The sequence below is a fragment of the Pan paniscus genome, chromosome 7 (genome assembly GCF_029289425.2).
Source record: "Pan paniscus chromosome 7, NHGRI_mPanPan1-v2.0_pri, whole genome shotgun sequence".
Lineage (NCBI taxonomy): Eukaryota > Metazoa > Chordata > Mammalia > Primates > Hominidae > Pan > Pan paniscus.
Window position 1 is genome coordinate 41,463,013 of NC_073256.2, and position 12,103 is coordinate 41,475,115.

At 40.8% G+C, this 12,103-nt stretch overlaps 1 protein-coding gene across 1 annotated transcript in view; it reads right to left on the minus strand.

The window, feature by feature from the left end:
• PEBP4 (phosphatidylethanolamine binding protein 4) overlaps positions 1 to 12,103 on the minus strand; it is a 286,848-nt gene that overhangs the window by 244,657 nt on the left and 30,088 nt on the right. The window lies entirely within an intron of this gene.

The window sequence follows — 12,103 nt, forward strand, 5'->3', positions numbered from 1 at the left end:
TTCCCACCTGGGGCAGCATGTGTGTTCCTGGACCAAACTGAGGGTTGGGCTGCTTGTTCTTGTGGCCCAATAATGAGATGCAGATGAACTAGGAAAGGACGGAGTTCATTTCTGTAACAGGGCACAGGGGGAAGGCTTGCAAAATATCGCCAGGCCAACTCAAAATTACAAAGTTTTCCAAAGCTTATATACCTTCTAAGCTATATGTCTACGTGTAAGAGTACGTTCACTTACAGACATAAGTGATTAACTTTTTTTAAATCTATAACTAAGATCTGAGTCCTAAAGACCTTCCTCTGGAGCCTCAGTAAATTTATGTAATCAAAATGGGTCCAGGTGCTGGGGTGATTACCCTTATCATGTCTCCTGCTAAGCCATGGAGGTTTGGGGAGTTTCTTCAGACCCCCAATAAATGTGTTTAATCCTAAACGGGTCCCATGAAGTATTTCTTCATTATCTTGTCTTGCCTTAAGGCCCAGGAAAGGCCTAGGCAAAGCTGTTGGTGGGCTTTTGTTATATCCCAGTCTTTGTAGACGTGCACTGGCTCTTTTGGCTTTCAATATTTAACTTTACCACTCAGTCAGTGCTGAAACAGTTGTGATGGAGGCCTGTCTGTTCAGCAGTTAGGGAGACCTGGCCTGGCACAGGTGGGTGCCCTCCCCTCTCCAAAGACGTGGGAATGCTCCAAATGCCTCGAAACAAGACAGCCTGCATGACAAGGAGCTGGGAAGAAATTTCAAATGAAGATGAGCTACACAAGTTAGTCTTCTGCAACCTGGATAAGTGAAGACTGGAGGGGGTATAACAGGGTCAACATGAACTTTTGTTTGTTTCTTTAAATGCTGGCAAACTGGGGCATAGTGTGGGGTAAGGAGAGCTTGAAACTTGAAGGAACTTGTTTTAAATATCAAGGCAAAAAAGCTGGACTCTCCAGCATGGGAAAGACACATATGAAATTAGTTACTCAAGAAGCTAAACAGGCCAGGTGCAGTGGCTCATGCCTGTAATCACAGCACTTTGGGAAGTTGAGGCAGGAGGATTTCTTGAGCCCAGGAGTTCAAGACTAGCCTAAGCAACATAGTGAGACCCTGTCTCTACAAAAAAATCAAAAAAATTAGCTGGGCCTGGTGGTGCACACCTGTGGTTCCGGCTACATGGGAGGCTGAGGTGGGGAGGATTGCTTGATGCCAGGAGGTGGAGGCTGCAGTGAGTTGTATTTGCACCACTGCACTCCAGCCTGGGTGACAAGAGTGAGACCCTCTCTGAAAAAAAAAAAAAAAAAAAAAAAGAGGTTGAACATCTGAAGTATGCTCTGAGGCTATGGGTACACATCTGAATGGGACCCAGAATGGGGTAAGCCAGCATCACACAAACACAGTGGCCACACTCTCTGGCCGCAATTGGGGCCACTGTGTATGGTAAACATGTGTGTGGCCTGGAAAGTCTAAGGCTCCAGGCTAGTCCAGTAGTCCTCAAGCTTTTGTATGAAGATGATTGGGACTCTGCTAGTCTTCCAGGTTTGAAAATCCATTGTTCACTCTCCTTAATCCCCTTAGGGGATGTATCAGAGGCATCAACCAATGCCTCCTTGGTCTTTGCCCTGTGTGTAGCCTGCCACAGCATTCTCCCTTCACCGCACTACCCCAGCCACAGACTCATCCAGCCACGTCCTGGGGTCCCATTTTTAATCTTTCATTTTTCTTTTTTTTTTTTGTTTTTGAGGCTGAGTCTCACTCTATGGCCCAGGCTGGAGTGCAGTGGTGCGATCTCGGCTTACTGCAACCTCTGTCTCCCAGGTTCATGCTATTCTCCTGCCTCGGGCTCCCGAGTAGCTGGGATTACAGGTGCATGCCACCATGCTCAGCTAGTTTTGTTTTTTGTTTGTTTTAGTAGAGACGGGGTTTTGCCATGTTGGTCAGGCTGGTCTCCAACTCCTGACCTCAACTTATCTGTCCACCTCAACCTCCCAAGGTGCTGGGATTACAGGCATGAGTCACCATGCCTGGCCTACTCTTTCTAGGGCTGAATTCAATTACAGCTCTCCCAGGAAGAAATAATTCTATCTCAAGATCAGGTTCAGTCTGGTAAATGCTTCCTGTTATCAGCTCCTAGTTATCCGCATACTTTTTGGGTTTTAGGCACTTTGACCACCAAAATCTCATGGTCCATCCCAGCTCTGCTCTGACCCCCTGTGGTTACCTTGTCAATCAAAATTAAGGCTGTTCAGGCAGAAGTAGTTTGATAAAGGTTTATTGGATGCCAGATGTGAGGACTGACCAGGGAAGATACACCAACAGATTTGGACATATTCTAGAGTTTGTTACAAGTCGAAATGCTGGCCGGGTGTGGTGGCTTATGTTTATAATCCCAGCACATTGAGAGGCTGAGGCGGGCAAATCACTTGAGGTCAGGAGTTCCAGACCAGCCTGACCAACATGGTGAAGCCCCATCTCTACTAAAAAAAAAAAAAAAAAAAAAAAACCTAGCCAGGTGTGGTGGAGCGCATCTGTAATCCCAGCTACTTGGGAAGCTGAGGCAGGAGAATCGCTTGAACCCAGGAAGTGAAGTTTGCAGTGAGCTGAGATCACAGCACTGTACTCTAGCCTGGGCGACAGAGTGAGACTCCATCTAAAAAAAAAAACAAAAAAAAGAACAAACAAACCAACAAAAAACAAGTTGAAATGCTTTCATAAAATGCTTTTATAAGAAAGTTTAGAAGAAGGAAGAGGAACCCCTTATAGATGAGCCCTCCCCTCCCCTCCCCTCCCCTCCCCTCCCCTCTCCTCTCCTTTCCTGATAGAGTCTTGCTCTGTTGCCCAGGCTGGAGTGCAGTGGTGCAATCTCGGCTCACTGCAACCTCCACCTCCTGGGTTCAAGCGATTCTCCTGCCTCAGCCTCCTGAGTAGCTGGGATTACAGGCATGCACCACCACGCCCAGCTAATTTTTGTATTTTTAGTAGAGGTGGGGTTTCACCATGTTGGCCAGGCTGGTCTCAAACTCCTGACCTCAAATGATCCACTCATCTCAGCCTCCCATAGTGCTGGGATTATAGGCATGCGCTGCACCCGGCCCCTGAGTTGTCTTTTTTCATTGGAGGGTACAATCTTTGGCTACAGATCACAGTGCACAGCTAAAATGTTCTACGTGCAAGACAATCAATAAAACTTTGTGATTCCAAAACAAATCAGTGTCATTTTTAGTGTCAGCAAGTTACACATGAATTAGTATGTCTTAAGGAACTCACGATAAAATTTCTGGGACTCACAATCACTTTCTTTACTCAGGGACAGAATGTAAGCCATGAATTGTAAGACCTTCCCTGGGCGGTTCATTGGGAAGCCTGCCAAATGTGACCTGTAGGTTATCAGCTTCAAACCTGAAAAGTTATTTCTAGCCCTGATCCCCTACTTGTTAGCCTGCTTGTAACCATGGAGACTGTAGATTCTGTTAAATTAACCTAAATTTGGCCTAAGAATGCTTCCGTACCTGAGTCCTTACTGAAGGAACTGCAACCTAACTTTTTTAAATTAATTTTTTGTAGAGAAGGGGGTCTCCCTATATTGCCCAGGCTAGTCTTGAACTCCTGGCCTCAAGCAAGTCTCCTGCCTCAGCCTCCCAACATAATAAGATTATGGGAGCGAGCCACTAAGTCAGGCCCTGCAATCTACCTTAGTAGTAAACTAACTGAAACCCTAACACAGGGATATACTTTTGTAACAAATCGCCCAGTCTCAACCAATCACAGCCTCTGAGCTCCAGTCAATCACAAGCAGCCAACTAATCAGACCACGTTCAAATGAGGCAAACCTGGAGCTGTAACTGATGAAGCTGTTTCTGTCCCTCTCTTCTATTTTCCTTCTATAAATGCTGCCTGCCTGCCTGCCTGCTTTGTGGAATGGAGTTCTCTGAACCTCTGCTGGCTCTGAGGGCTGCCTGACTCTCGAGCCCTTCTTTGCTCAGTTAAACTCTGCTAAATTTAATTTGCTTAAAGTTTTTATTTTTAATAACTCATTGGTCTTTGTTTTTGTCCTACCTCGTAAGGTACATCATTGATGCCAGACATCACTGAAACGATATTCACAAAGAGCTAAAAGGTGGGTGGGGAGGGGAAAAATGAACACACAAGGACTCCCTGCGTGTCCACAGTGGCTCTGAGGTTGTCTTTGAGAGCTCAGCTTTGCATCTATCTCTTCAGTCTTCCCAAAAATTCTGTAAGTTATTTACTGCACTGACGTGATTTCCTTTCTGCTTACAGCAGTTATGGGGACTCTTTTTCTGCAACTGAACCCTGACAAATGCAAGTGAAAGAGGGAAATGACCAACAATGTAAGGAAAGGTATACAATCATAGATAAAAAGGCATTTTAAAAATTGTGAATAAATTGCATAAGACTATGCTGATACATTTGAAAAAAAATAGATACATCTGATAGTTTCTCAGAATATATAAGTTTTCCAAATTTACAGAAAAGCCAAGTGCAGTTGCTGGTGACTGTACTCCCAACTACTCAGGAGGCCAAGGTGAGAGGATCACTTGAGTCCAGGAGTTGGAGGCTGCAGTGAGCTATGATGGTGCCACTGCACTCCAGTCTGGGCCACAGAGTAAGGCTGTCTCTAAAAACAATAACAAATTTACAAAAAAAAAAAAAAAAAAAAAAAAAAAAAAAAAAAAAAAAGGAAAGAAAGGAAAGAAAGAGAAAGTAACCCACAAAGAGATAAATTAAAATGAAAAAAAAAAAAGCCTATCAAAGAATTATCTTCTGGATGTATACTAGGCCCAGGTGATTTTACGAGAAAATGATTTCAAATATGGGATATTTTATTTTACATTAACTGACATACTTTTCATTAAAATAACTCTTACTTTCTCTTAGTTGCCTGGCAGCTCATTGTTCTTAACTCAAAGGCATTCACCACTTTGAGGATATGGCAGTTCCAAGAACAAGAAGATGTTGCTAAACTTTGAGTTTCAAAGCAGGTTTTACTTTATGGGAGAAAGCCTGAATGCCAAAAACACTTGATTTTCAAGAGTCAGATATCTGAGACAGAAGCCATTTTTATTTTATTTTGTATTCTAAAAAACTTGACTTTACAATTAAAGGCTATAGATGAAGCCACTGAGAACATAGAGTGTATGATCATATAATAAAAGGATAGTTTTGGTGACGTAGAGAGACATCAGACAGAGAGTCTCTGAGAGTGCTCAGCACCCTGACTGTCTCCTGCTGGACACTGAAGAGCAGGATGAGAGAAACCCAGATCATTTAGTGCATCCCAGAGCAGAGCCATAGGCTGGTTTCTGTAGCCCAGCAAGCCTCAGAGGACAAAGAACAAGAGTGGTAAAAGCAAAATACTTGAGTGGACCACCTGGGTGGATGGAAGCCTCATTTGCTCACATGCACCCATGGGCAGGTAAGGGAAAGCAGCCAAGCACTAGTGGCCACAGAAGTGCTGAATAGGGAGGTGGACAGATTCGAAGGGTCCTGTCATCAGGACAAAGGTATGCAGTGCTCCTGGGCCCATTCCCACTAGAGACTATATAGCAGGGCTGGGCACATCTGCTTCAGCACCAGCATATGGCAGCAGGAGCCAAAGGACATGATGCCAGGACCAGATAACCCACCCCATGCTAGAAAGATGAGAAAGCCTCTTGGAATTAAGATCACCATGGGAAAGAAGAGGGGAAAGGGAGACAACTGACTTAAGTTTATACTCTGAATTGATACACATCAATACAAAAGCAGCTAAGATTTATAAAAGTAAGTTTTCTCTCATCAGCAGAAGTGGGCTGTCCTGAACTAAGTATCTGTTACAGAGAAATGAAGACACATATTTTTATCTCTGAGCCTGTGTAAAATTCATACCTGCTATAAAGATGAAATAGGTAAAGATATTTCCCTTGCTACAAAATATAATTTCACATTAGAGAAAAGCACAGGAAGTTTCCCAATACAATTTACAAAGCTAGCGCAAGTGTAATACCAAAACTTAACAAAGTGAAAAAAAAAAAGAGTAATTACCAACTGTTTTAGTCCATTCTCACGCCGCTGATAAAGACATACCCAAGACTGAGCAATTTACAAAAGAAAGAGGTTTAATTGGGCTTACAGTTCACATAGCTGGGGAAGCCTCACAATCATGGCGGAAGGCAAGGAGGAGCCAAAGTCACATCTTACGTGGACGGTGGCAGGCAAAAAATGAGAGAGGTTGTGCAGGGACACTCTTATTTTATTTATTTATTTATATTATTATTATTATTATTATTTTAAGACAGAGTTTTGCTCTTGTTGCCCAGGCTGGAGTGCAATGATGTGATCTTGGCTCACCACAACCACCATCCCCCAGTTTCAAGCAATTCTGCTGCCTCAGCCTCCCGAGTAGCTGGGATTACAGGCATGCACCACCATGCCCAGCTAATTTTGTATTTTTAGTAGAGATGGGGTTTCTCCATGTTGGTCAGGCTGGTCTCAGACTGCCGACCTCAGGTGATCCACCCACCTTGGCCTCCCAAAGTGCTGGGATTACAAGCATGAGTCACCATGCCCAGCCTCCTGTTTTTTTGTTTTTGTTTTTTGTTTTGTTTTTTTGTTTGTTTGTTTTTACCATCAGATCTCATGAGACTCATTTATTATTGCAAGAACCGCACAGGAAAGACCCACCACCATAATTCAGTCACTTCCCACCAGGTTCCTCCCACAACACATGGGAATTGTGGGAGTTACAATTCAAGATGAGATTTGGGTGGGGACATAGCCAAACCATATCACCTTTCTTATGAAAATAAAAGCATTCCAACATTCATTCCTAATATTAAAAACACATCTGAATGGAGATCATAAGTAAGCAGACCATGTTCTGTGGGGCAAAGGTGTTCCATGTAGCAGTCAGAAAAATATACAGCGACAATCTTGTTTTCTGCAAAAAAATAAGACCATTTATTGTGCTATTGGGAAATCAGATTTCTGTCCTGCTCAGTAGGCATTTTCAGCACCTGCTCCTACACCAGTCCTCCTGCTAGAAAGGACCAGTGCCATCATGATGCCATCTCTGATTGTCCCCCAGCACCAGTGCACCCTCAGGGGACTCACATGAAGGCTCCAAGACACCATACAATCGTGTATGGTCAGTGAAGATCTGGTAGTTTGTTGTCAGTGAGCAATATCTTTATTATATGAGTTCTTGTAGCATCTTAAGAATTATACATGTATTTGAAATACCCAAACTAAGCTACACTGCTAGTAATTAGCTTTATTTTATTTATTTATTTATTTATTTATTTATTTATTTATTTATTTATTTATTGAGATGGAGTCTTGCTCTGTCACCCAGGCTGGAGTGCAATGGTGCGGTCTCAACTCACTGCAACCTCCACCTCCTGGGTTCAAGTGATTCTCCTGCCTCAGCTTCCCGAGTAGCTGGGATTACAGGCGCCCACCACCACACCAGGCTAATTTTTGTATTTTTAGTAGAGACGGGGTTTCACCATGTTGGCCAGGCTGGTCTCGAATTCCTGACATCAGATAATCTGCTCACCTCAGCCTTCCAAAGTGTTTGGATTACAAGTGTGAGCCACCACATCTGGTGTAGTAATTAGCTTTAGAATCTCATTTCTAGGCTGAATTTGAATCCATATTTATTGTCTTTTGTATCTTGGAAATTAGAGACTTGCTATAGACTAACCCAAATATTTGTCAACCTCATAGCTGACTTTAAAAATAATTGTAATACAATTAAGCTATCTGACTCAAAAAGAAAATCTAAGTGGAAAGACATCTTTTGTTCATAGATTGGAAGCCTTAATGTTGCTAAGATGTCAATACTACCAAATAAATTTAATGATTTAATGCAATCCCTATCAAAATCCCAATTATGCTTTTTTGCAGAAATAGAAAAAAATTGTAAAATTCATATAGAATCTCAGGGGACCCCCGAATAGCCACAACAATCTTGAAAAAGCACAACAAAGTTAGAAGACTCATACTTCCTGATGTCTAAAATTACTAAAAAGCTACAGTAATCAAAACAGTGTGTCACTGACATAAAGACAGAACATCAACCAGTGGAATAGAGAAGAAGCCCAGAAATAAACCCTTGCATATACGGTCAAAGGATTTTTGACAAGGTTGCCAAGACCAGCCAATGAGGGAAGGATAGTCTTTTCAACAAATGGTACTAGAAAAACTGGATATCTACATTAAAAAGGATGAAATTTTTGCCTTTTACCATATGTAAAATTAACTCAAAATGGATTAAAGGTCTAATTGTAAGAGCTAGAACTATAAAGCTCTTAGAAGAAAACATAGAGGCAAAGCTTTATGGCACTGGATTTGGCAATGATTTATTGAATATGACATAAAAAAGACAGACAACAATAAAATAAACAAACTGGACTCCATGAAAATTAGAAACTTCTGCACATCAAAGAACACTGTCAACAGAGTAAAAAGGCAACTCACAGAATGGGAGAAAATATGTGTAAATCACATCCCTAATAATGGATTAATACTCAGAATATATAGAAAATTTATAAAACTCAGCCGGGTGCAGTGGCTCATGCCTGTAATCCCAGCACTTTGGGAGGCCGAGGTGGGCAGATCACTTGAGGTCAGGAGTTCAAGACCAGCCTGGTCAACGTAGGGAAACCCTATCTCTACTAAGAAAACACAAAAATTAGCCAGATGTGGTGGCCTGCGCCTGTAGTCCCAGCTACTTGGGAGGCTGAGGCAGGAGAATTGCTTGAACTCAGGAGGTGGAAGTTGCAGTAAGCTGAGATGGCACCACTGCACTCCAGCCTGAGCAACAGAGTAAGACTCTGTCTCAAAAAAAAAGAAAACTTATGAGACCCAACAACAAAAAAACAAACAACCCAAGCAAAAAATGGGTGAAGGACTTGAATAGACATTTTTCCAAAGACATACAAATGGCCAATAAGTATGTGAAAAGATGCTCAACATCAGGCCGGGTGTGGTGGCTCATGCCTGTAATTCCAGCACTTTGGGAAGCCAGGGTCAGAGGATTGAGCCTAGGAATTCAAGACTAGCCTAGGCAACACATCAAAACCTTACCTCCATGAAAAGAAAAAAAAAAAGCGGGACGGTGGGGGGAACATCAACAAAAATGCTCAATATTATTAATCATTAAGGAAATGCAAATGAAAATTACAATGAGATATCACTCTATATCCTATAGCTATAGTAATTAGCTTTAGAATCTTGTTTTTCCTAATATTATCCCTAATATTAAAAACACATCTGAATGGAGCTCATAATAAGTATGCAGACCATACTCTGTGGAGCAAAGAAGTTCCATGTAGCACTCTAGGATGTCCATTATATATATTTTTAATACCAGAAAATAACAAGTGTTTACAAGGATGTAGAGACATTAAAATACTCTGCACTACTGATGGGGATGGAAAATGGTGTAGCTGCTACGCAAACCAGTATGGTAGTTTCTCAAAACATTAAAAAATAGAATTACCATAAAATCTAGCAATTCCTCTTCTGGGTATATATTCAAAAGAATTTAAAGCAGGGTCTTAGAGAGACCTTTGTAGTAGCATCATCTCATTAACTTGAAGCAACCCAAGTGTCCATCAACCATCATCATATGTATGTATCCATTCAATGAACAAATGGATAAATAAAATGTCATATACACATACAGTGGAATATTATTCAGCCTTAAAAAGGAAGAAAATTCAGACATGCTGCAACATGAATGGGCCTTGAAGGCATTATTATGCTAAGTGAAATAAGCCAGTCATAAAAGGGTAAATACTGGCTGGGCATGGTGGCTCAGGCCTGTAATCCCAGCACTTTGGGAGGCTGAGGCGGGTGGATCACCTGAGGTCAGGAGTTCAAGACCATCCTGGCCAACATGGTGAAACCCTGTCTCTACTAAAAATACAAAAAAATTAGCTGGGCATGATGCAGGATCCCAGCTACTTTGGAAGGCTGAGGCAGAAGAATCGCTTGAACCCAGGAGGCAGAGGTTGCAGTGAGCTGAGATTGTGCCACTGCACTACAGACTGGGCGACAATAGCAAAACTCCGTCTGAAAAAAAAAAAAAAAGGGTAAATACTATCTCACTGACATGAGGTACTTAGAATAGTCAAATTTATAGACACAGAAAGTGGAATGGTAGTTGCTAGGGCCTGTGGAGAGGGCAGAATGGAGAGTTATTGTTAAAGGAGTATAGAGTTGTAGCTTCACAAGATAAAAAAGTTCTGGAGATGGATGGTGGGGATGGTGGCACAACAATGCGAATGTGTAGTACTTAATGTCAGTGAACTGTCCACTTAAAAATGGTTAAAATGGGGCTGGGTGCCATGGCTCACACCTGTAATCCCAGCACTTTGGGAGGCTGAGGCAGGAGAATCACTTGAGTCCAGGAGTTCGAGAGCAGCCTGGGCAACATGGTAAAACCCCATCTCTACGAAAATTACAAAAAACAGCCAGCAAGGTGGTGCGCGCCTGTAGTCTTAGTTACTCAGGAGGCTGAGGTGGGAGGATGGCTTGATCCTGGAAGGCTGAGTTGCAGTGAGCTATGATCAAACCACTGTACTTCAGCCCGGGTGACAGAGGGAGACCCTGTCTCAAAAAAAAAAATTGTTAAAATGGTAAGTTTTATGTTATGAATATTTTTCACAATTAAATAAAATTTTAAAACATTAAAAAACAATTTTAAAAATCTTAGTTAAGCTAAAATGGGAGTTTTTTTCTTAACAAATTAAATGAAGTATATATTAAATCATAAATATATATGGAGAAAGTGATTAAATTTAATAAAGTTTATTAAAGAAATCTTAACTTTTTAAAAAAATATTGAATAAATGGAGATACATATCTAGTTAGTTGAGAAGATTTAATATTTCAAGAATATCAGTTTTCCTTATGAGTTCATAAAAGTAATTCCAGTCAAAATTTTGAGTTTTTAGTGCAACTTTACAAAATAAGTCTAAACTTCATTTGGAAGAGTCAATGTGGCAGAATATTCAAGACATTTTTTGAAAAAGAAAGTTAATGGAGTGTGGAGGGGAGAATATTATGCCTTATTAATAGTTTTCCTGTAAAGCTACAATAATTAAAACAGTATGATATGTTACAACAATAAATAGCTCAATGAAACAAAATTGAAAGTCTAGGAATAAACCCAAGAATGAGTAAATATTTAATATATGGTAAGAGTGTGATTTAATTAGGGAAGTAAGATGCTGGGACAATTGACTATTAATAAAAAAAATCAGATAGTTCAAAGAGAAAAGTATAACATAATGAGAAGAATAATATAAAATATTTATATGATATTGGAGAGGGAAAGGCCTTTCTAAGAATAAAAGCAAAAAAAAAAAAAAAAGACACTCTAAACAAAAAATGGATCTTTTACAAGATAAAAATCTGGAATTCTTGAATGTCAAAAAACAGTATAAAAGTCAAGCAACAAATTAGGTGTATTCATTTGTTTTAACACTGCTGATAAACACATACCCGAGACTGGGTGATTTATAAAGAAAAAGAGGTTTAATGGACTCACAGTTCCACATGGCTGGGGAAGCCTCACAATCATGGCGGAAGGTGAAAGGCACGTCTTAAATGGCAGCAGGCAAGAGAGAGAATGAGAGCCAAGCAAAAGGGGTTTCCCCTTATAAAACCATCAGCTCTTGTGTGACTTATTCACTACCACAAGAACAGTATGGGGTAACCCCCCCACCCCCGCATGATTCAATTACCTCTCACTGAGTCCCTTCCACAACATGTGGGAATTATGGGAGCTATAATTCAAGATGAGATTTGGGTGGAGACACAGCCAAACCATATCACTGGGAAATAATATTGACAACAGATGACAAAATACTAATAATATATAAAGAAAGCCATTATAAACCAATAAGAACAAAAGTAGCTTTCCACTCGAAAAATGTGTAAAGACCGTGAACAAATAATCACAGGGGAAGAAATAAAAATTTGACTAAAACAATGCAAAATGAAGCACTAGCACTCAAAGAATGCAAAACGAAGCCAGGTACATTTTGATACATAATGCCTATCAAAAGCCTTAAAATGTTTATATAATTTAACCGAGATATTCTATCTGAAATTTA